General features: G+C 44.2%; 1 protein-coding gene across 1 annotated transcript in view; it reads right to left on the bottom strand.

The window, feature by feature from the left end:
- LOC139367232 (cadherin-18-like) overlaps nt 1-25,593 on the bottom strand; it is a 390,933-nt gene that overhangs the window by 256,625 nt on the left and 108,715 nt on the right. The window contains exon 2 of the mRNA XM_071105455.1: nt 16,110-16,183. The gene's annotated coding sequence lies outside the window, so the exon portion shown is untranslated. The remainder of the gene's footprint in view (nt 1-16,109; nt 16,184-25,593) is intronic.

The raw sequence follows: 25,593 nt of genomic DNA, 5'->3' as shown, positions 1-25,593 counted from the left end.
GAAAAAAAATTCTGCTAGTCCGTGGTGAGTAATCGCAGTCCTGATGTCTAGGAGTCATTTTGGTCATGAGAGACAGTAGCGGCAACATTATAAACAAAATTTGTTAAAAAATAAGTTAAACAACGTAAATAAACAAACAAAAAAACACAATCAGTTGGGGGCACGTAAAACATCTGCTTTCTGCTCCGGCGCCGTCGTAGGCTGTGTTCCAAATGTATAGTCTACTACTTCTGACGAGCTCTGGTCAAAATTAGTACAATATATAGGGAATAGGGTGCCATTTGGGACACAGCACTAGTTTTCCACTTTAACAGAGACACAATAGTTTATTCCATAAATGTGTATGTAAACATTTCTAACAATACTACACAGCTCAAAAAAATAAAGGGAACACTAAAATAACACATCCTAGATCTGAATGAATGAAATATTATTTTCTTTACATAGTTGAATGTGCCGACAACAAAATAACACAAACATTATCCATGGAAATCAAATTTATCAAACCATGGATGTCTGGATTTGGAGTAACACTCAAAATTAAGGTGGAAAACCACACCACAGGCTGATCCAACTTTGATGTAATGTCCTTAAAACAAGTCAAAATGAGGCTCAGTAGTGTGTGTGGCATCCACGTGCCTGTATGACCTCCCTACAACGCCTGGACATGCTCCTGATGAGGTGGCAGATGGTCTCCTGAGGGATATCCTCCCAGACCTGGACTAAAGCATCCGCCAACTCCTGGACAGTCTGTGGTGCGATGGAGCGAGACATGATATCCCAGATGTGCTCAATTGGATTCAGGTCTGGGGAACAGGCGGGCCAGTCCATAGCACCAATGCCTTCCTCTTGCAGGAACTGCTGACACACTCCAGCCACATGAGGTCTAGCATTGTCTTGCATTAGGAGGAACCCAGGGCCAACCGCACCAGCATTTGGTCTACAAAGGGGTCTGAGGATCTCATCTCGGTACCTAATGGCAGTCAGGCTACCTCTGGCGAGCACATGGAGGGCTGTGCGGCCCCCCAAAGAAATGCCACCCCACACCATGACTGACCCACCCCCAAACCGGTCATGCTGGAGGATGTTGCAGGCAGCAGAATGTTCTCCATGGCGTCTCCAGACTATTTCACGTCTGTCACGTGATCAGTGTGAACCTGCTTTCATCTGTGAAGAGCACAGGGCGCCAGTGGCGAATTTGCCAATCTTGGTGTTCTCTGGCAAATGCCAAACGTCCTGCACGGTGTTGGGCTGTAAGCACAACCCCCACCTGTGGACGTCGGGCCCTCATACCACCCTCATGGAGTCTGTTTCAGACCGTTTGAGCAGACACATGCACATTTGTGGCCTGCTGGAGGTCATTTTGCAGGGCTCTGGCAGTGCTCCTCCTGCTCCTCCTTGCACAAAGGCGGAGGTAGCGGTCCTGCTGCTGGGTTGTTGCCCTCCTATGGCCTCCTCCACGTCTCCTGATGTACTGGCCTGTCTCCTGGTAGCGCCTCCATGCTCTGGACACTACGCTGACAGACACAGCAAACCTTCTTGCCACATCTCACATTGATGTGCCATCCTGGATGAGCTGCAATACCTGAGCCACTTGTGTGGGTTGTAGACTCCGTCTCATGCTACCACTAGAGTGAAAGCACCGCCAGCATTCAAAAGTGACCAAAACATCAGCCAGGAAGCATAGGAACTGAGAAGTGGTCTGTGGTTACCACCTGCAAGACCACTCCTTTATTGGGGGTGTCTTGCTAATTGCCTATAATTTCCACCTGTTGTCTATTCCATTTGCACAACAGCATGTGAAATGTATTGTCAATCAGTGTTGCTTCCTAAGTGGACAGTTTGATTTCACAGAAGTGTGATTGACTTGGAGTTACATTGTGTCGTTTAAGTGTTCCCTTTATTTTTTTGAGCAGTGTATATGAAGGGAGAATGTTGTAAATATTTGGCTGAAATACTTTCTACTTTTGCAGAATATTTATACTGTCACAAGCTTACATTAGCGTCAGTACCTTTGTGTCTTTTTTTTTACGTTGTTCCATGTAAATAGACATGTTAGGAGATGTTTGGATATGTAGGTATTGACTGTTTTTCTGTTTCAATCTGGAGTTGCAATTTGATATGACATCCACACAGCATAATCTCTGCATGGAGGATGACACGTAGCCAACAAAAATCAAGTCACATTGTCTCAGAAACCGATCGGCAGCTACCTCTGACGTAGTTCTCACATATTTACAAGATGAAAAACAGCAAACTGACAGTCAGTCCAGTTGTATCTTGGAAGATGCATAGAGACTAGTTAGCTCCTATGAGATGCTGATCTGACAGTAACATCCTAAGGGGCTAATGGAAGTAGGTGAGTAGGAATGGGATTACAGAAAGACGGTACACAACATGAAATGCATTTCTCCAATAAAATACTGTACAGTACAATCCACAGAAACAAAAGCCAAACCACTCTCAGTATCTTTTCTCAATTTTCCCATTGAAATAGATTGTGTCCCAAATGGCACACTATACCCTCTATAAATAGGGATTACTGCACTATATAGGGATTAGGGTGTAATTTGAGACTCATCCTCGATCAAAGCATTTCCAGGTGAACTCATGTCCATTAACACACATGGACAGTGGAAAGGCTAACTGCAAGTATCTTCCGAGATAATGGTGCATACTGAGAGTAGGCATTGTAAATTAATAAAAAGGATAAGAGCATTGAAATGGATTTCCTCAGCAAAGCTAAGGATCACACACTCTCTGCAATGAGTTGGAGCTGCCTGCCAATTTCTAGAGTTAATTAACAGCAAACATTATTCTTGTTCTTCACTTCTCTTTCGTTGCTCTTTATTTTCGATGTGTCACATAGTTTTGAGTCTGGGATGAGTAGGGGTTAAATGCAACTGTGTAATCCTTTGTGCTTTCTTTCCAAACACTCTCTACGCACAATGTCACTTTTTGAAATGTGTTGCACTACACATTGCTTAGTAATGAACAATTTCCCACTGCCAGCGAAAATTCTCAGCTTGTAATTTAGTATGAACGTTATTATCCAATGCTTTCATAAGAAATGTACACATCCAATCATATGCTCCATTTATCAACTCTACACCGAGATGAGGGACACATGCTTGGAATAGAGACTTGATCATTTACAACACATCCGTATTATTGGCTACATTTCTCTTTGGTAACACGTTCCTGTGAAGCAGTATAAATGAATAGGGCCCGTTTGGGTCTCAGGCGGCAACATCTTCACCCTGAAAAGTGATGTAGTGGTGTCAGGTTGCGAATCTTGCCCTATAAAAGCCCTGCCTCCATCAATTCTCCTCAACCTTCTCCAGTCACTGATGCTTTATGCGCCTCCACTATGGGAACAAACTCAAGACAGGAGTGAGTGTGTTCATTTCATACTAAAACGGCAAAACCTCCCCAATTGACAATTACTCAAAGGATAAGGCAGCCAGCACTGAACTCGACCGTAAAGCATTTGTGCATATTTTTCCCTTTCCATTTCTATTTTTGACTATATTGCACATCATTAGCTTGGAGAGATGTATTTCTGTGGTGGTAGTAATTCACAATTTTCAGATGGCAACTGTGTGTGTTTCACATTTAGAAATAGGATTTTCCATATGTTGGGTTGTTCAGATAGTTAAAGCAAGCTATCTGGGTCCATTCGGATATGCTTTCCCCTCTTGTAATTGAAAGACATGAGAGGGTAGATAGTTATAACTCACATCTCCATATTTGTCTTGCCTATCCTACATCAGGAATTTACTCTGAGCATCATGCTGAAGGCTTCCTTCTTATTCCTTTTCTTCACGAACCAATAATGAACTGTTGATAAAGATTCAATAGAAAAGTGATGAAGCTGATGATCACACCAGTGCAAAGTCTATTTGTTTTTAATTGGTGATAAATGATCTTGTGGATGGATACACAGTTCTCCGACACTGCAGCTCTAATTGCATCACTTCCTCTGAGGCTATTCACTCCTAACCTAATTGATCTCTGGACAGACACTAAAACTAGGGTTGCGTCCCTATGGGCCCTGGTCAAAAATAGTGCACTATGTAGGGATTAGGGTGTCATTTCAGAGGCTACCCATCAATTCAAGCAATGGTGTCATCCACCCCCCAAAAAGCGGGGACTCTGATGGCTAAATCCAATGTCAAAAGAGGAGAGTAGACTAGACATCACTTCAAATGTCAGTAATAACCAAATTCAGTATCTTTGCATTATTTAGATGTCTTGGAATTTGTTGTGTATCTTGTGTATTTTTATCATAAACATTGATAAAATAGAGAAGACAGGTGGCCCATCACTTTCAATGGATAGCCTATGACTCATCTGTACCTATTGGAATTGCACACTATACAGGGGATGCACAGTAAGCTTTCAACACTGAAGCCACTCTGCCAACTACTATGGTTGGAGGCAGGAGAAGCTAAAATTGTATGACATACGCTTGAAATCTGTGAAAGGGTTTATCAACAGTTTGTTTGACACTTGTATGTTGCCATTTCGGTGCTGCAAGGTGTCCATTTCTTTTTAAACACACAGCAACAGAGCAGATTGATGTGACTTGTTCCAGACGTTGACGTTGACAATTGTTCATCTAATCATTGAGAGGATTATGGACTAAACCGTCAACTTAATTTAATAGCATCAGTAAAGTACTATTTACGCTTATATGCCTCCAGAATACTGAAACACTTTTATTCTTATAGGCCCACCCAGTTATATATACAGACAAATATTCACACTGAATCCCAACTGATACAGTACCTGCCTGTGTAGAATAACTACAGTAATATGAATGTCCTTTCTTTTTATTTACTCTGTCAAAATTGCTTTTAAATAAAATCTTCTGATTTCATTTACCTCTACATATGCATCTGCAGCAGAAAATGAATAGAATACTTAATTTCTTCATATTGTGGGAGACGGAACAGTTTCAATCTTGTTTTCTAGGGAGTTGGCAGGCCCATACTGCCCTTATCATCACTGATGTATAAACTTCAATGTAATTTAATGAAAGCCATTTTCCTCCCCGCTGTGCTGCAGATAGCCGTGCTGCATTATGTTGAGCCCAATCTTTGGAAATCACAATTTCCAATACACAACAGTGATTGGTCCTGGATGCCAAGAAAAATACACATTTTCTTTCCTAGAAGCCATTTTCTTTTAACCTCCAGTTAACATGCACAGCCATTCATAATTTGGGTCAAGTCATGTCTTCCTTACCACACTACACGGCTAGAAGTATGTGGACACCTGCTCGAACATCTCATTCCAAAATCATGGGCATGAATATGGAGTTGGTCCCCACTTTGCTGCTATAACAGCCTCCACTCTTCTGGGAAGGCTTCCCACTAGATGTTAGAACATTGCTGCGAGGACTTGTTTCCATTCAGCCACAAGAACATTAGTGAGGTCGGGCACTGATGTTGAGTGATTAGGCCTGGCTCGCAGTTAGCGTTCCAATTCCTCCCAAAGGTGTTGGATGGGGTTGAGGTCAGGGCTCTGTGCAGGCCAGTCAAGTTCTTCCACAACGTACATGGGGGCATTGTCATGCTGAAACAGGAAAGGGCCTTCCCCATACTGTTGCCACAAAGTTGAAGGAACATAATCATCTAGAATGTCATTGTATGCTGTATTGTTAAGATGTCCCTTCACTGGAACTAAGGGGCTTAGCCTGAACCATGAAAAACAGCCCCGGACCATTATTCCTCCTCCACCAAACTTTACAGATGGCACTATATATATATTCGGCCACAGGTGTTGCCGAAATAGCCGAATCTACTAATTTGAAGGGGCGTCTACATACTTTTGTGTATGTTCCCAATTCATTCAAGAATATTTGCCCACATTTGGCTTTGGGGGCAGTACACTGGAAAAAATAGGTAATTGTGTTCAATTCTAGTTAATACCATTACAGCTCTAATCAGAATGCAAGGCAATTAATTCTTAGGGTGGATGACATCAACATCCTCTGTAAAAATGCACATAATTTGCATCTGATCACTTTAAACCAAAACAACTCTAAAACAAGGTCATATTAAGTCAAATTAAGGATTCTGAGTAGTTATTTATTTCCCTCTCATTTTCTTAATTAGCATTAGTGTCACCCTACTCTTACAGGAGTCACATGTAAGAGGAGTTACAGACAGGATTACTAGAGTAAATCAGAAAGCCTCTAAGCTCCTGGACCCGTGTTGACGTTAGTGCTTTGAAATTCTGTGTTCTGTATTAGGGGTGGAGAAAAAAACACTATTGATGTATGTTTATGTTGGTTCTGCTACTATGGTCTTAGTGAAGAAGAACTACTACACATTGTATTCAGCTTTACATACACCCTACTGATGGATTGTTTCCCTCGTCCCTCACAACAAAGATAGCAGAAGCATCATGCCTCTAACCCATGAGCTATTATTTTAACAGTGGATTTAATCAAGAGGTCTCCTCCCATAGGTTTTGCCACAGATTCCTCTCTCCCAGTCTTCCTAATGGCATCACTATTTTGATCCCTTTATCGTCCCACTTCTATCAATTACATTTGCTTTTAAGACTGTTAAGTCAAATCTAGACGTCCTACCCATTCAGCCGGGAGCCTCTTTTAGTACAACACAGCTGCACTCTACTGCACATGCTTGTTGCGGAAATACTGACAGAATGTTCAAGGGTTGCTGATGGGCTTTTACAACAAACCAAAAAACATATATGGGAGTTTACGCTGGTTGGCATATTCAGGATGTGCAATAACAACTCACAAGGAAGCGAAGCAATTGAATGCCAATGTCCAAAACCTGCATTTCCAAAAACAAGGAGAGAAACTAAACAATATTTTCAATCGAAGTTAAACATTGACCACAGTTTACATCGTATCGCGACCAGGGCCATGCACAGACCGTTCGGGTGGCAGGTGCTCAAATCTCCCCTCCCGGTAGTTGGGGCTACCTGCCTCTGCTATTTTCTGCAACAACCCAATCACTCATCACACATGGTAAGCAAGTTGTGCCAGTTACTACTACTAACTAGAGATGACTAGAGAGGATTGACATTGGGAAAAGGATGGACTATCAGCTGATCATAACAAATGCAAGCTAGCTATGCTGTCGAAACATATTTGTTTTTACTTGATTTGAGTTTATTCTGATTCTATGATATTCCCCTTACTAACAAATAGTCAAATTTCCCTATTCTGTGTTCCTGACAGTCGCATGACAGATCCAACATAAAGTAGCCTACTGCAATATTCAAACTCACCGCCCGTAGCCAGTGGACAATGCATGTAGAAGTCCACCAAGCTGCAAGGCCACATTTTCACAGGGCAGTTGAGCCCTAGGATTCTCTGCCTCTGACCCTATTACAGGGACTGAGTCACCAGCTTACTAGTGCTCTTCCATGCCATCCCTGCGAGGGGTGTGTCACGTTGTGCCAGGCTTTTTTGTGCTATACTCGACTTGAGTGGGCTGAGTCACTGACGCAATCTTCCTGTCCGGTCTTGTGCCCCCTTGGGCTCATGCGGTGGAGGAGATCTTTGTGGGCTATACTCAGCCTTGTCTCAGGGTAGTAAGTTGGTGGTCTGTTGATATCCCTCTAGTGGTGTGGGGATTGTGCTTTGGCAAAGTGGGTGGGGTTGTATTCTGCCTGGATGGCCCTGTCGGGGGTATCGTCGGACGGGGCCACAGTGTCCCCCAAGTCTATGTGTCGGAGGGCTAGGGCCAATCTGATATATCTGGTGTAATTATCCTGTCTTATCTGGTGTCCTGTGTGAATTTAAGTATGCTCCCTCTAATTATCTCCCTCTCTCCCTCCCCTCATGGAGACTCTGAGCCCTTGGACCAGCCTGGTTCCTCTCTAGGTGTCTTCCTAGGTTCCAGCCTTTCTAGGGAGTTCTACATCTGAATTGCTTGCTGTTTGGGGTTTTAGGCTGGGTTCCTGTATAAGCACTTTGTGACATCTGCTGATGTAAAAAGGGCTTTATAAATACATTTGATTTCATATCTGTGCCCGTGCCTGATTGGGACATTAGAATTATTCAGTGCCCATGGAGGCAACCATGCTGATGAAAAACATCAAACATGGCGAGTGATAAATGGTAAAAATTAGTGTTGTGGTGTGGCCTGGCGCGACCCAGTGAGACCTGATGCTGGGGGAAGAGTGGCAGAGTGGATGAGCCCACTCATCATTCCGCTGTTAGGATAATGGGAGACAGCCAGCAGCCTATATTGATTCACTGCTGTCCTGAGCACTGTCCACAATACAAAACTAAACGACAAGGGACAGCAGATCTAAAAGGGGACAAAGGACACTCTTGCCTTTCTGTCTGATCATCTTTTGTCACTTCCAAACACTTAGCTACAAATCATCCCTTTTGATTCGAGGATGACCCACATTTAGTTTTTATTTCAATCTCTGACCTCACTTATTGTTTCCATTTCCGTTTTCTTTCTTATCATGAAGACTTAATTCGTTGTCAGAGGACCTGGCTCAGCGGGGAAGCATTTAACATCAGAAAATCAGGCACATTGGTGGCTGCCAGTTTGCAAACACAACAGCAAAGCAGCAGTGAAAGCCAAAGGGGCGTCCTTATTTACATCATTGGCCTTTCTGTCTGTGGAGCGAGCACGCCTCTTGCTCTGTGATCAGACCACTGTGTGGTGCCTGAGAGACTGGGGCCCCTGCTGATCTACTTCCACTTCCGCAGAAACACAGATGACAATGTTTATAAGGATGCAGCAGGGAGAAGGGATATGGGGAGAGAGAGATGGACAAGGAGGGGGGAGGTAAGGGCTGAAGGGAAATAAAGAGAAAGAGAGAGAGAGAGAGAGAGGCCACTGCGCAAAAAGAGGTCTGTCTGTCTCCAGAGGAAAATGTATTTAAGCAATTACCTCTAGCATGGAATAAGAAAAATGGAATATAATTGCTTAATGTAAATTCCCCCCCAAAATGCATGTAACAATCCGCTCCCTACTTTTGTTCCATAGCTTGGCCATTTGTCAGCTGTGGTGACACAATGTGGCACACATATGAAAGGAGGAAGAGGAAAAGGCAAAGGAGGTGAATTATCAAGGGCAGGACAATAGGCTGCTGACTTGAGCTCCCTGAGGAGAGGAGGTCACTATACCACACTACACCATCATGCTGGGTATGGCAGTTGTCCTTTTGCCTACTTGAAAATTATAAGCAACAATAATGCAGGCATCTGTTCACTATTAGGGACTAAGCAAATGGATGATGATTAAAGGTTGCCTCTTTAGCAACATAATTGAAATAAATTGTATAGGGAAATTGTGTAATTAACAATATGCTTGTGAAAGCTGCTCTCTTTTCTACCATGAAAGCTTGCAAAATATTGAAGGATTGAGCATGCAATGTACTAAAGGATTTATTAGCTGAGCTGAGTTGCCTCGACCTGCCTTTGATACATTTCATCAATGTATCAATGTACCCCTGTCCCTATCTCTTTACCATCACAACCTCATCCTCAACTCACAGCCACATGCAACAATGGCATAAACATGCAATGAATGGCATTACGACCTCTATGAGAATTGGGTGCACCATCATCAACATCGATGTACAGCCATGTTCCAATTTCCTTTTTGATATAATCCTTACTTGCCAATAATGGAAGGATTTTATGATTAAACATTTATGAATGATCATATAATCATATATATCATTATTATGACTACAGTAAAGAAAGAAAGAGTCATTGTAAGCATTGATGTTCAGAGATGATATTCAGAATATTGGTCTACAATCAGGCAGGAGAGTCTAACGTATTTTGACATATGATAACCGTGTATTTCTGCCTGTCAGAGATTTTATTTCTCATTCGGTTTCGCAGTCGCAATTCCACTTGATTTAATTCAATATGCATCTGACCTCATGGGAGAACATTAGCCCCTTGAGGAGAATGCTGTCTCATGAAGTGTGGGGTTACGTCCGAAATGATACCCTATTCCCTATACGGTTTACTACTTTGACCAGAGCTCTGGTCAAAGTAGTGCACTACAGTATATAGGGAATAACGTGCCATTTGGCAAGCAGACCTTGTCTTTACACTCTCCACACGATCAGAGATGGATCCTTAGAAAACACAGACGCACGCACACACGCATGCACAGTTCTCAAAAAAACAAGATACTTACAGAATCATGCCTAGAGAAACACAGGCACACAAACAAGAACCTAATGCAGAGCAAACATATACGTACGTATACGGTGTACCACATCAAGGGAACAGTGGAGAGAGAGAGCGAGAGAGCAACCAAGGTGTGACGCATTCCTATGGCATCAGAGTGTTACACCCGCAATCAATGATAAATGGTGATCTTGTAGGCAGGACGTAACCTTCACACCCATTGAAGATGAATGGTCTAGCTAGAAAAGGCTATGACACAGCAAGTCATCATAGTGTCCCAGGGAAAATGAAACAAAAAAATACAACCATACAGTCCTACCAAAGGGATGATTCATTTGTCTAGTTTGTCTTATATGCGGAGTAGTGCAGTTCAGCATTGTTCAGCACTGTTTGGCACAGGCACACAACACAATTCCCTACAAAGGCAAGGTTTACTACATGTGCTATACACATTCATCCATTATAAATCAAAGGGATTTGAGAGCCGCAGCCTGACTTTCTTTCGTCTTTGCCGATAAATAAATAAATAAAATGAAGATGAATGAATAATGCTACCATCTGTTAATGTCATTCTAAACAGCCATAAAGTTGATTTCTCGGATCTACGTAGGCTGGAGTACACTCGTCCCCTTTACATTATGGTAGTTGTAATGGATGCTATATTTCTGGTAATGCATATTCGGTTATCAGGTTCTTGCCTTTTTTAGCATTGATTGTCCTTTGTCATCTTACTTTCTCCTCTTGTAAACAGAACTAAACTTCTAGCTAATATGTTTTGTATTAGTAACCTAACTTGGTCTGGTCACACATGGTAATCAGTGGTGGAGTGGAGAGTAAATGCACACAAGTGCCTTGAACGCACATAAAATGCATCAGAAAATATGAGAAGCATTACTTTATTCGCCGCAGTGATCAGCGTTTACCCACCTTTTATTTACCACTACATCACTGATGGTAATCATCCTTTTAAACTGGTGAGAGTAATCTTATTTGCATGTTGTAAAGCTGTGATTGTGATTCATAATGGTAATTTAGACATTCGTGTGTCTTTGTCTGTTTTACAACACCTATCACTCAGCCCTTTTATGTCTGACACACACAATCACATGGCTGCAAAATGCCACTGCTCTAAAGAGGAGAGCCATTTACAAACAGTGTGTTGAATAAATAACCACTGGGTTTTATGCAAAAACAAAACTAAATGTGAGGAGAAAGTAAGTAAGATGACAAAGGACAAGCAATGCTAAAAAAGGCAAGAACCTGATAACCGAATATGCATTACCAGAAATATAGCAGCCATTACAACTACCATAATGTAAAGGGGAACGAGTGTACTCCAGCCTACGTAGATCCGAGAAAACAACGTTATGGCTGTTTAGAATGACATTAACAGATGGTAGCATTATTCATTCATCTTCTTTTATTCATGTATTTATTTATTTGTGGTATGACGACCTGGTATGTAAAGTATGTAATGCAAATGTTATAAAACACTCCTATCACCACGCAATCCTATCAAATGAGAGCGAAATTAAATTAAGTGACATGCATAATTGTATTAACAAGACTGCATAGTATGTCTTTTTACATAAAAAAGGGAATAAAAGGGCATTTAAAACCACAGTTGCCCCAGGCCTGTTTTTATTTCTCAGGCATTACTTCTCAAAGTGTGTGTAATTTCAATTAGTAGGTAGAATTATGCTGAAAAAAGTCATTTCAGCTATAGGCTCAGTTTTACTTAGAGTATGTCCCTAGTATCTAGAGGAACAAAACTCCCATCTGAGTGTAACGGCTTTCTTCTATCTCCTCTTCTGATGAAGAGGTAGAACAAGGATCGGACCAAAATGCAGCGTGTAGATTGCGATCCATGTTTTAATGAACAAATGTAAAACACGAATCAATACAAATACTACAAAATAAAGAACGTAACGAACGTAACGAAAACCTAAACAGCCTATCTGGTGAAAACACATAGACAGGAACAATCACCCACAAACACACAGTGAAACCCAGGCTACCTAAATATGGTTCCCAATCAGAGAAAATGACGAACACCTGCCTCTGACTGAGAACCATATCAGGCTGAACATAGAAATAGACAAACAAGACATGAAACATAGAATGCCCACTCAGATCACACCCTGACCAATCAAAACATAGAAAATACAAAGTAAACTATGGTCAGGGCGTGACAGTACCCCCCCCCCCAAGGTGCGGACTCCGGCCGCAAAACCTGAACCTATAGGGGAGGGTCTGGGTGGGCATCTGTCCGCGGTGGCGGCTCTGGCGCTGGACGTGGACCCCACTCCATGACAGTTTTAATCCCCCTCCTAAATGTCCCTAAATAGGTTACCCACCACAATGATAACATGGGACAGAGGGACAGCTCGGGACAGAGGTAACTCGGGACCGATAGGTAGCTCAGCACTGAGAGGAAGCTCAGCACTGAGAGGAAGCTCAGCACTGAGAGGAAGCCCAGGCAGGTAGTAGAAACTACCAGAACCTGGCTGGCTGGCGGTTTCAGCAGATCCTGGTCGACTAGCAGATCTGGGAGAATCTGGTCGACTGGCGGATCTGGGAGAATCTGGTCGACTGGCGGATCTGGGAGAATCTGGTCGACTGGCGGATCTGGGAGAATCTGGTCGACTGGCGGATCTGGGAGAATCTGGTCGACTGGCGGATCTGGGAGAATCTGGTCGACTGGCGGATCTAGGAGAATCTGGTCGACTGGCGGATCTGGGAGAATCTGGTCGACTGGCGGATCTGGGAGAATCTGGTCGACTGGCAGATCTGGGAGAATCTGGACGACTGGCAGATCTGAGAGAGTCTGGACGACTGGCAGATCTGGAAGAGTCTGGACGACTGGCAGATCTGGAAGAGTCTGATCGACTGGCAGATCTGGAAGAGTCTGGTCGACTGGCAGATCTGGAAGAGTCTGGTCGACTGGCAGATCTGGAAGAGTCTGGACGACTGGCAGATCTGGAAGAGTCTGGACGACTGGCAGATCTGGAAGAGTCTGGACGACTGGCAGATCTGGAAGAGTCTGGACGACTGGCAGATCTGGAAGAGTCTGGTCGACTGGCAGCTCTGTCTGCTCCATGCTGACTGGCTGCTCCATGCTGACTGGCAGCTCTGGCTGCTCCATGCTGACTGGCTGCTCCATGCTGACTGGCAGCTCTGGCTGCTCCATGCTGACTGGCTGCTCTGGCTGCTCCATGCTGACTGGCTGCTCTGGCTGCTCCATGCTGACTGGCTGCTCCATGCTGACTGGCGGCCCTGGCTGCTCCATGCTGACTGGCGGCCCTGGCTGCTCCATGCTGACTGGCGGCCCTGGCTGCTCCATACTGACTGGCGGCCCTGGCTGCTCCATGCTAACTGGCAGCTCTGGCGGCTCCTTGCAGACTGGCAGCTCTGGCGGCTCCTTGCAGACTGGCAGCTTTATGCTAACTGGCAGTTCTGAACAGGCGGGAGACTCCGGCAGCGCTGTAGAGGCGGAAAGCTCTGACAGCGCTAAACAGGCGGGAGACTCCGACAGCGCTGGAGAGGAGGAGGGCTCCGACAGCGCTGGACAGGCGAGGCGCACTGTAGGCCTGATGCGTGGTACTGGCACTGGTGGTACTGGGCCAAGGACACGCACAGGAAGCCTGGTGCGGGGAGCTGCTACCGGAGGGCTGGGGTGTGGAGGTGGTACTGGAAAAACCGGACCGTGCAGGCGCACTGGAGCTCTTGAGCACCGAGCCTGCCCAACCTTACCTGGTTGAATGCTCACGGTCGCCCTGCCAGTGCGGCGAGGTGGAATAGCCCGCACTGGGCTATGCAGGCGAACCGGAGACACCGAGCGCAAGGCTGGTGCCATGTAAGCCGGCCCAAGGAGACGCACTGGGGACCAGCTGCGTAGAGCCGGCTTCATGGCATTAGGCTCGACGCTCAATCTAGCCCGGCAGACACGCGGAGCTGGAATATACCGCACCGGGCTATGCACCCGCACTGGAGACACCGTGCGCACCACTGCATAACACGGTGCCTGTCCGGTCTCTCTAGCCCCCCGGTAAGCACAGGGAGTCTGCTCAGGTCTCCTACCTGGCATAGCCATACTCCCTGTTAGCCCCCCCCCAATAAATTTTTGGGGCTGCCTCTCAGGCTTCCATCCGCGTCGCCGTGCTGCCTTCTCATACCAGCGCCTCTCTGCTTTCACCGCCTCCATTCTACGGTAACCCTCCTCGCACTGCTCCAGCGAATCCCAGGCGGGCTCCGGCACTCTCCCTGGGTCGGCCGCCCACCTGTCGATCTCCTCCCAAGTAGTATACTCCATACTGTACTCCTCCTTGGGCTGTTCCTGTTGTTTCTTATCCCGCTGCACCTTAGTGCGGCTACACTCCCCTGGTTTAGCCCAGGGTCCTCTCCCGTCGAGGATTTCCTCCCATGTCCAGAAATCCTTATTGCGCTTCTCCTCGCGCTGCTCCTGCCTGTTGACACGCTGCTTGGTCCGTTGGTGGTGGGTGATTCTGTAACGGCTTTCTTCTATCTCCTCTTCTGATGAAGAGGTAGAACAAGGATCGGACCAAAATGCAGCGTGTAGATTGCGATCCATGTTTTAATGAACAAATGTAAAACACGAATCAATACAAATACTACAAAATAAAGAACGTAACGAACGTAACGAAAACCTAAACAGCCTATCTGGTGAAAACACATAGACAGGAACAATCACCCACAAACACACAGTGAAACCCAGGCTACCTAAATATGGTTCCCAATCAGAGAAAATGACGAACACCTGCCTCTGACTGAGAACCATATCAGGCTGAACATAGAAATAGACAAACAAGACATGAAACATAGAATGCCCACTCAGATCACACCCTGACCAATCAAAACATAGAAAATACAAAGTAAACTATGGTCAGGGCGTGACACTGAGTCCAAATTGGCACCCTATTCGCTATATAGTGCACTACTATATAGTGCACTACAAAAAAAACAGTGTAGGTAGTGTACTGTATATTCACCAATTTCCCCTTCGACTATTCATCGGATTCATGGTCAATATCTCACAGTTAAAGAATCATTAACTGTGTTTGTGTTTTGTTGGCCTTGCAAATCCTGTACAAGCAGAGAGAGAAATTGATGACAGTAGGTAGGTTTCCATTGACCCAGGTTCATTTGACAAAAGCAATGTCGCAAGAGAAATCATTGAGACATTTGTAATGGAAACTGTAATGTTAGGTTTTTGTAAAAAAAATTAAAAAAATAAATGGGAGTGACATCATAAAGTCCAGGTGTTTTTATCGACACAAGATAGTTAAATGGAAACACACCATAGCAGGCAAGTGTAGCATCTATTTTCTATGCAAAAGTTCTGAATGTCAACAAAAAAAATCACTGGGCAAGTTAATGGAAACAGCAACTGTGTGCATAGCTATGAACCGGAACTCAACAGGTTAGGGTTATTTTATGCACAATGGAACAGTCTTCTACACCGAACAACACACACTGCATCACACCCTTCAATACTGTTACTCCCAAGGCCTTGCTCTCAAATAAATCATTAAATCCACAGCCACACACAGCCACAGGGCAGATTTGTTTGCGTGAAAAGGTGCTCAGTTTTGGTTGTTAGACTGTATAACACTCACACTGTGAGACATGACCCCTCCACCTCACCATACACAGACACAGACGACACAGACACAGACAGACACGCACAGATACCCGCACGGACTTACAAATGCTAGTTATTGCACTCACACACACACCACTCTTTACCCCAAGGTGAACCGAACAGCGTCTAGACCAAATAAATCAGCTTTGTACATTGGAGGCTACACATGTGGAGTGGACAAACAATACACACAATAGAAGCTTCAGTGCAGCTACTGTATCACACCCATCTGTGTGATATGTGCTTGTTAATTACTGCTATCACTTCTAGAAACATTAGACAGCTCACCTTGTTGTTTGGCACTGTGGACCCTCCTCACATAGATCAATGTCCTTGGTCTCCCAATAGTCACCACTTATCCTCTGAAAGAGAAAGGAAAAGATAATACTGTTTGTTATTGTTTTGACCATTGAAATGTCTATAATTCCTAATACAGCTTTGAATCTGTGAGACACATTGCCACAAGACAACCCATTCCACTTGAAAACCTAGAAGCTCAAAACTCAAGCAGGATAAATGCTTTGTTATAGTGTCGTGTTCAATAGAACAAAATTATTAAACTCTGTTTCAGCATGGTCTTCGTCAGGAAGTACCATAAAACAAGCTAGAAGCTACCTAAATTAGAGGTTTTCAGAATTCAGTACACACAAGTTTTCAAAACCTATGGAGGTAAAAGCATATTTTTTGGCCAATTATTTCTTTGCAGTACACTGTCAGTTTATTATTGGTGACAACATCAATTTGCATCTCATTATAATCATGAAATAGACATCTGGCAGAATTAGAAGTTACTCAAATGAAAACTTTTTTTTTCAATGTTTATCAGCCCACGGTTATTTACACTGCTTTGGCTAAATTCCTTTCTCACAAATACTTGAAAGTAATCTGATTAAATTAAAACTAACCAAATAAACCCCTAATGGATGCTGTACAAGGAAGCCAAATCCACCTTCTACTGTACCATTTTTTTGTTTAGTTTATTTTAATTGAGAATTTAAAACAAGGTATAAAACACAAACAAAAATATACACTTGATTAAGAATCATTGAGGTTAAATGCAAAAATAGTCTACGACTTATTTCCATTGTGGTCCTCATACTTTAGCTTCAACAATGTAAATTATCACCTCTTTATTGGCCTACATTACTCTACATGGTGGGTAAATATACAGTAGGAATGGGGAAATTAAAAACACCTTTATCCGTTCAAGGACATATTCCGGTAAAGTCAACCTTGTCGTAATCTCATTCATTTTATGTGCATTCCCATGTAATATGTACAACGTTTTATTGTACATGCATGAATCATGCAGCCCAAGCAGGCAAACACACACATACACTGTTGTAACGTGTACGCTAACAATCGGGAAGCAAGTACAGAGAGTAAATTGAATAAATAAATGAACATGGAGCAAAACAAGAAGCACGAGTAGCGAACAGACATGAAACGTGTAAGCAGAAACAATAACACCTGAAGAAAAAAACAAAGGGAGTGAGAGATATAGGGGAGGTATTCAGGAAGGCGAGGGAGTCCAGGTAAGTCTCATGAGGCGCAGGTGCGTGTAACAATGGTGACAGGTGTGCGTAATAATTAGTAAACTGGTGACAATGAGCGCCAGAGTGGAGGAGAGGGAGTAGAAGTGACAGTACCCCCTCCCTGACGCGCGACTCTAGCCACAGGACGCCGGCCAGAGGGATGGTCCCGAAGACCAGGAGCAGGCCGATTGCTTCTGCTGAGGCGCGGGAACCTGTAGAGCCGGCTGAGGCATGGGAGCCCGACGAGCCGGTTGAGGCATGGGACCCCGACGAGCCATCTGAGTCATGGAAGCCCGACGAGTTAACTTAGGCTTGAGAGCCAGTCGAGCCAGCTGAAGCATCCCCGGTAGCTTCGGCAATGGAAGCCTGACAAGCCAACCGAGGCTTGAGAAACTGTTCGAGCCAGCTGAGGCATGGAAGCCTGATGAGCTAGCTGAGGCATCCCTGGTAACTTTGGCAGCTGCCCTTGGACCCTTGGCCTGGGGGAAGGTTTATGACAGTCATAAATACCTCTTTCCCCCTTTTTCCTCTCTCTACCCTACCGATGTGAAATTTGAAAACCCCTTGGTTAACATAGAGATTCTGGGAACATCAGAGGGTGGGGGGAAATGAACTACAGTGCCTTGCGAAAGTATTCGGCCCCCTTGAACTTTGCGACCTTTTGCCACATTTCAGGCTTCAAACATAAAGATATAAAACTGTATTTTTTTGTGAAGAATCAACAACAAGTGGGACACAATCATGAAGTGGAACGACATTTATTGGATATTTCAAACTTTTTTAACAAATCAAAAACTGAAAAATTGGGCGTGCAAAATTATTCAGCCCCCTTAAGTTAATACTTTGTAGCGCCACCTTTTGCTGCGATTACAGCTGTAAGTCGCTTGGGGTATGTCTCTATCTGTTTTGCACATCGAGAGACTGACATTTCTTCCCATTCCTCCTTGCAAAACAGCTCGAGCTCAGTGAGGTTGGATGGAGAGCATTTGTGAACAGCAGTTTTCAGTTCTTTCCACAGATTCTCGATTGGATTCAGGTCTGGACTTTGACTAGGCCATTCTAACACCTGGATATGTTTATTTTTGAACCATTCCATTGTAGGTTTTGCTTTATGTTTTGGATCATTGTCTTGTTGGAAGACAAATCTCCGTCCCAGTCTCAGGTCTTTTGCAGACTCCATCAGGTTTTCTTCCAGAATGGTCCTGTATTTGGCTCCATCCATCTTCCCATCAATTTTAACCATCTTCCCTGTCCCTGCTGAAGAAAAGCAGGCCCAAACCATGATGCTGCCACCACCATGTTTGACAGTGGGGATGGTGTGTTCAGCTGTGTTGCTTTTACGCCAAACATAACGTTTTGCATTGTTGCCAAAAAGTTCAATTTTGGTTTCATTTGACCAGAGCACCTTCTTCCACATGTTTGATGTGTCTCCCAGGTGGCTTGTGGCAAACTTTAAACAACACTTTTTATGGATATCTTTAAGAAATGGCTTTATTCTTGCCACTCTTCCATAAAGGCCAGATTTGTGCAATATACGACTGATTGTTGTCCTATGGACAGAGTCTCCCACCTCAGCTGTAGATCTCTGCAGTTCATCCAGAGTGATCATGGGCCTCTTGGCTGCATCTCTGATCAGTCTTCTCCTTGTATGAGCTGAAAGTTTAGAGGGACGGCCAGGTCTTGGTAGATTTGCAGTGGTCTGATACTCCTTCCATTTCAATATTATCGCTTGCACAGTGCTCCTTGGGATGTTTAAAGCTTGGGAAATCTTTTTGTATCCAAATCCGGCTTTAAACTTCTTCACAACAGTATCTCGGACCTGCCTGGTGTGTTCCTTGTTCTTCATGATGCTCTCTGCGCTTTTAACAGACCTCTGAGACTATCACAGTGCAGGTGCATTTATACAGAGACTTGATTACACACAGGTGGATTGTATTTATCATCATTAGTCATTTAGGTCAACATTGGATCATTCAGAGATCCTCACTGAACTTCTGGAGAGAGTTTGCTGCACTGAAAGTAAAGGGGCTGAATAATTTTGCACGCCCAATTTTTCAGTTTTTGATTTGTTAAAAAAGTTTGAAATATCCAATAAATGTCGTTCCACTTCATGATTGTGTCCCACTTGTTGTTGATTCTTCACAAAAAAATACAGTTTTATATCTTTATGTTTGAAGCCTGAAATGTGGTAAAAGGTCGCAAAGTTCAAGGGGGCCGAATACTTTCGCAAGACACTGTATATTCTGGTAATCCGACCAATTGAAAATATGCGGTGGTACTTAAAGAATATGATGTCAGTTCGGTTGTCATCTGGGACATTCTCACCAATGATAGGATGACATAAACTCTACAGTGGAAAGTCTGCACTTTGTAGTTATCGGAGTCACATGGAATTGTTGTTCAATTCAAATGTTTGAAGAGATTAAATGTAATTTTAAGCTTCCAAATGAGAGATTTGGGTTTTCGTAAGGTTAGGGCTCTGCTCAATCAGGGGCCCGCCCCTGTGAAGGGACATGGGTTCTAGAACTATTCAAACGCGCCCTCCTCTCCCTTCCTATATAAAGCCTTGACGACAATATAACCTCCTGTTCCAAGTACGTGAGGTCTGCAGCCTCTGCGTTAAAAGGGCTAACATGTCAACTACAGAACTAAGCCAACCTCAGCGTGAGCTTTGGTTGCGAATGGTATGAACTTTGAATTCTTATTCACTACAGAAGTGATACCTCCTAGCCGATGAGTTAGCAACAGTAGCTGCAAACGCGGGCTAGGAAAGATCAGACAGAGTATCCCGTCTATCACACAAAGGCGTTACTACAACGAATTCAATTGACCACCAGAGGCATTCTTCAAACGACAAAGGACAAAGGACTCGGTTTGGAAACACTGCCTTCCATCTACTACCAACCTACCGAAGCGCAGCTCAGTGTAAATATTTATTGCGTTTTCCTTTTCCAAATGGGTGGTAATTTAAAATGCATAAGATACTGTATTTACGATAGCACAGCTTCTCCCTTTGTCCCTCAGTTTTCCCGCTCTTTCACTCAAACCCACAACCTTTTCTTTTGTGTAACCAGCTGTCATATCTGTTCCGCCCGCTAGGGACGTTTTACTTTATGACGTAATTTGTAATCAAGGTATGATTCATTCTTTGTATATGTAATTGTGTGATTAGTTAGGTATTTAGTAAATAAATAATTAATCCCAATTTTGTATTGCTGATTCAACTTGTTAGCCAGGGTTCGTGAGGATAACCAAGAATTTACAACTTTCAGATGAGACTGATTTAAGGTGACGATTAATATTGACTGCTATTGATGTAAAATATTACTAGGTCTTTAAGAGTTTATTCGGAAGATAACAGCTCTATAAATATTATTTTGTGGTGCCCCGACTCTCTAGTTAATTACCTTTACATGATTAGCTCAATCAGGTAATATTAGTTACGGAGAAATTATTTTGTAGAATAGCATGTCATATAACTTAATCCGGCATAGCCAAAGACACAACATAATTGGTGCTCCCGTGCGTGGAATTTAAAATAGAATTAGGCTTTCATTTTGATTTTGATTTAATTTTGTTTCTGGACATCCAGTTATATCTTGCACTACCCAATCTATCTCGGAGAAGTACTGATGGCCCACCTTGGCGCAGGACGTCACTCACTACATCAACTCCTATTCTGTATGTGCCCAAACCAAATCCCCCCCTGAACGCTCCATCAGGGAAACACCTTTCCCTTCCAGTGCCTCAGCATCCCTTGTCCCATCTATCCATTGACTTTGTTACTGATCTCCCTTTGTCTGATGGTTTCACCACCATTTTGGTGGATGTGGATAGAGTTTCTAAATCCTGTCGTTTAATCCCTTTCTGGTTTCCCTACTGCTCTCCAGGTTGCTGAGGCACTATTCCAGCCGGTCTTCCAGCATTATAGCCTTCCGGATGTCATTGTCTCCAACCGTGGCCCCCAATTCACATCATGGGTACGGTCAGCCTCACTTCCAAGTGTAGGCCTCAGTCCAATAGGCAGAGGATGAAGCAGGAGCTTATGAGGTTCCTAAGTTCCTGGAGAGGATGAACCAGGAGCTTAGGAGGTTCCTGAGGAGTCACTGTCAGTACCGGCAGGGAGAGTTGGCTCGATTCCTTCCATGTTTAGAATATTCACAGAACTCGATAAGTCACTCCTCCTCTGGGTTGACCCGCTTCCAGTGTAATCTGGGTTTTCAGCCAGCCCTGGCGCCGTGGACCCCTGGCCAGACAGAAGCTCCCTTGGTTGATGAGTTGTTCAGACGCACAGATGGAGTGTAGAGCGATGCTCACGTGAGACTCCAGTGCACCATTCACCATCAAAAGCAGCAGGCAGACCGCCACTGCAGTGCGACCCCGTGTACCAGCCTGGGGATCATGTCTGGCTCTCTAACAGGAACCTCCCACTCTGCCTGCCCTGCAAGAAGCTGAGCCGCTGGTTTGTTGGTCGTTCAAGGTTCTTCAGAGGGTCAACGGGGAGATGTATAGGTAACAGCTTAACATCGAGGGGGGTCCGGCCTATGCCGTCAGATCTCTACTGGACTCCTGACGCTGTGGTGGTTGGCTCTAGTACCTGGTGGACTGGGAGGGGTATAGCCCAAAGGAGCAGTGTTGTGCTCCAGAGGAGGTAATTCTGGATCCCAACATCATCCGTGATTTCCACCTTTGTCGCCCGGACCGGCCCACTCCTCGTCCTCGGGGCTGTCCCTATGGTTGGCGTCGTCCTGCGGCTGGAGCCGCATCTCAAGGGGGGATACTGTCACGTCTGCTCCTCCCCTTCGGCATTCAATGAATACTAACCACCGGTCCTGGGATCCATCATTACGCACACCTGGCATCAATCACTATGCGCACCTGCACGTCATAATGAGGCACACCTGGACTCCATTACCTCACTTATTACCTCCCCTATATCTGGCCCCCTTAGGTTCTTTACCCAGTTACACAGGGTAAAGGTCTAAAAAAACATGATATGAAGAAAATGTAGTCAATTTCAGAAGAACAGAATAGCATACGCCTTGGCCTTAGGTGAGACACTGATCTTGCTGCCATATGGCTGTAGGCAACACTAGTTAATTTAGCAGACAAAATTTTCTTAGAACTCCATGGCATTTTTTATATTATAGTATGAAGAATACAACTGAATATTGCAGAATTTATATTTTTAAGGAGGTTTTCTCCTAGAGATTTCTGAGGGAGTGTGCACATGCGGATAACAAAGTAACATGTCTTCCTAAATGCTTAATTTAGAGTTATTTATGGCACTTTAGTTGTGATCAAAACATATAGCCAAACGCTTGTATTTTGTATGCAATCAAAGGCTGCATGATGTGAATCTAATGATGATTTGAAAAAAGTTGCATGAAAGGCATGAGCTCTGCTTCGTTATTTGCGCAGGTTGCACAGACTTCATCAGTCTCTCATTCACAATTTGAAAAGCACTTGATAATGCTTTGAATTTCCCACCGGCACTGCATTGTGTAGCTGTAATGCCACCTAAAAAAATCCATGCCTTTTACGGCCAGTGAACATTGTGCCCTGGAGCTGAATATAATAATTATAATTCCCTTCTCCCAGCTGCTTGCTCTAATTCACCTCTCACTCACATGGGTCTCTCAGATAGCTCACTTCTTATTAGCCAATGCCTGTCACGTGACCGGGTCTTTCTCTCAGGCTACAAGTGAAGACATACACATCAGGGACCCAACTGCAAGTGTCCTTTTTTAATTCTGAGGTGCACATTGAAGATATTTGAAGAACTGTTCACATTAGCTTTTCATCAGCCAACATGTGAGTAAACCTAACAAACAGCAAAGGACTAGCCAATCAACTTTTGTACTATGGGGATAGTAGATTGACATAGGCTGTGAAGGACCTCAGCGTTACTCTGGACCCTGATCTCTCTTTTGAAGAACATATCAAGACTGTTTCAAGGACAGCTTTTTTCCATCTACGTAACATTGCAAAAATCAGAAACTTTCTGTCCAAAAATGATGCAGAAAAATGAATCCATGCTTTTGTCACTTCTAGGTTAGACTACTGCAATGCTCTACTTTCCGGCTACCTGGATAAAGCACGAAATAAACTTCAGTTAGTGCTAAATATGCCTGCTAGAATCCTGACTAGAACCAAAAAAATTGATCATATTACTCCAGTGCTAGCCTCCCTACACTGGCTTCCTGTCAAGGCAAGGGCTGATTTCAAGATTTTACTGCTAACCTACAAAGCATTACATGGGCTTGCTCCTATACCTATCTCTCTGATTTGGTCCTTCCGTACATACCTACACGTATGCTACGGTCACAAGACGCAGGCCTCCTAATTGTCCCTAGAATTTCTAAGCAAACAGCTGGAGGCAGGGCTTTCTCCTATAGAGCTCCATTTTTATGGAATGGTCTGCCTACCCATGTGAGAGACGCAAACTCGGTCTCAACCTTTAAGTCTTTACTGAAGACTCATCTGTTCTCTGCCTCTAACCCTATTACAGGGGCTGAGTCACTGGCTTACTAGGGCTCTTTCATACCGTCCCTGGGAGGGGTGCGTCACTTGAGTGGGTTGAGTCACTGATGTAATCTTCCTGTCTGGGTTGGCGCCCCCCCCTTGGGTTGTGCCGTGGCGGAGATATTTGTGGGCTATACTCGGCCTTGTCTCAGGATGGTAAGTTGTTGGTTGAAGATATCCCTCTAGTGGTGTGGGGGCTGTGCTTTGGCAAAGTGGGTGGGGTTATATCCTTCCTGTTTGGCCCTGCCCGGGGGTGTCATCGGATGGGGCCACAGTGTCTCCTGACCCCTCCTGTCTCAGCCTCCAGTATTTATGCTGCAGTAGTTTATGTGTCGGGGGGCTAGGGTCAGTTTGTTATATCTGGAGTACTTCTCCTGTCCTATCCAGTGTCCTGTGTGAATTTAAGTATGCTCTCTCTAATTCTCTCTTTCTCTCTTTCTTTCTTCTTTTTTTCTTTCTTTCTTTCTTTCTCTCTCTCGGAGGACCTGAGCCCTAGGACCATGCCTCAGGACTACCTCACATGATGACTCCTTGCTGTCCCCAGTCCACCTGGCCATGCTGCTGCTCCAGTTTCAACTGTTCTGCCTGTGATTATTATTATTTGACCATGCTGGTCATTTATGAACATTTGAACATCTTGGCCATGTTCTGTTTAATCTCCACCCAGCACAGCCAGAAGAGGACTGGCCACCCCACATAGTCTGGTTCCTCTCTAGGTTTCTTCCTACATTTTGGCCTTTCTAGGGAGTTTTTCCTAGCCACCGTGCTTCTACACCTGCATTGCTTGCTGTTTGGGGTTTTAGGCTGGGTTTCTGTACAGCACTTTGAGATATCAGCTGATGTACGAAGGACTATATAAATACATTTGATTTGATAAAGCATAGCAATTCGACACATACAACAACACAGAGTTACACATGGAATAAACAAAACAGTCAGTAATACAGTGAAACAAAAGAAAACAAAATGTCTATGGACAGTGAGTGCAAATGAGGTAAGATAAGGGAGTTAAGGCAATAAATAGGCCATAGTGGCGAAGTAATTACAATATAGCAATTGAAACACTGGAATGGTAGATGTGCAGAAGATGAATATGCAAGTAGAGATACTGGGGTGCAAAGGAGCAAGATAAATAAACAATTACTGTATGGTGATGAGGTAGGTAGATAGATGGGCTGTTCACAGATGGGCTATGTACAGGTGCAGTGATCTGTGAGCTGCTCTGAAGCCTGGTGCTTAAAGCTAGTGAGGGAGATATGAGTCTCCAACTTCAGAGATTTTTGCAGTTCGTTCCAGTCATTGGCAGCACGACCAAAGGAGGAATTGGCTTTGGGGGTGACCAGTGAGATATACCTGCTGGAGCGCGTGCTACGAATGGGTGCTGCTATGTTGACCAGTGAGCTGAGATAAGGCGGGGCTTTACCTAACAGAGACTTGTAGATAACCTGTAGCCAGTGGGTTTGGCGACGAGTATGAAGCAAGGGCCAACCAACGAGAGCGTACAGGTCGCAATGGTGGGTAGTGTATGGGGCTTTGGTGACAAAACGGATGGCACTGTGATAGACTGCATCCAGTTTGTTGAGTAGAGTGTTGGAGGCTATTTTATAGATTGGAGGCTATTTGTAAATGACATCACCGAAGTCGAGGATTGGTAGGATGGTCAGTTTTACGAGGGTATGTTTGGCAGCATGAGCGAAGGATGCTTTGTTGCG

Source organism: Oncorhynchus clarkii, chromosome 15 (genome assembly GCF_045791955.1).
Source record: "Oncorhynchus clarkii lewisi isolate Uvic-CL-2024 chromosome 15, UVic_Ocla_1.0, whole genome shotgun sequence".
NCBI lineage: Eukaryota > Metazoa > Chordata > Actinopteri > Salmoniformes > Salmonidae > Oncorhynchus > Oncorhynchus clarkii.
The sequence above is the reverse complement of the archived record's forward strand: the minus strand, read 5'-3'. Positions and strand labels throughout refer to the sequence as shown.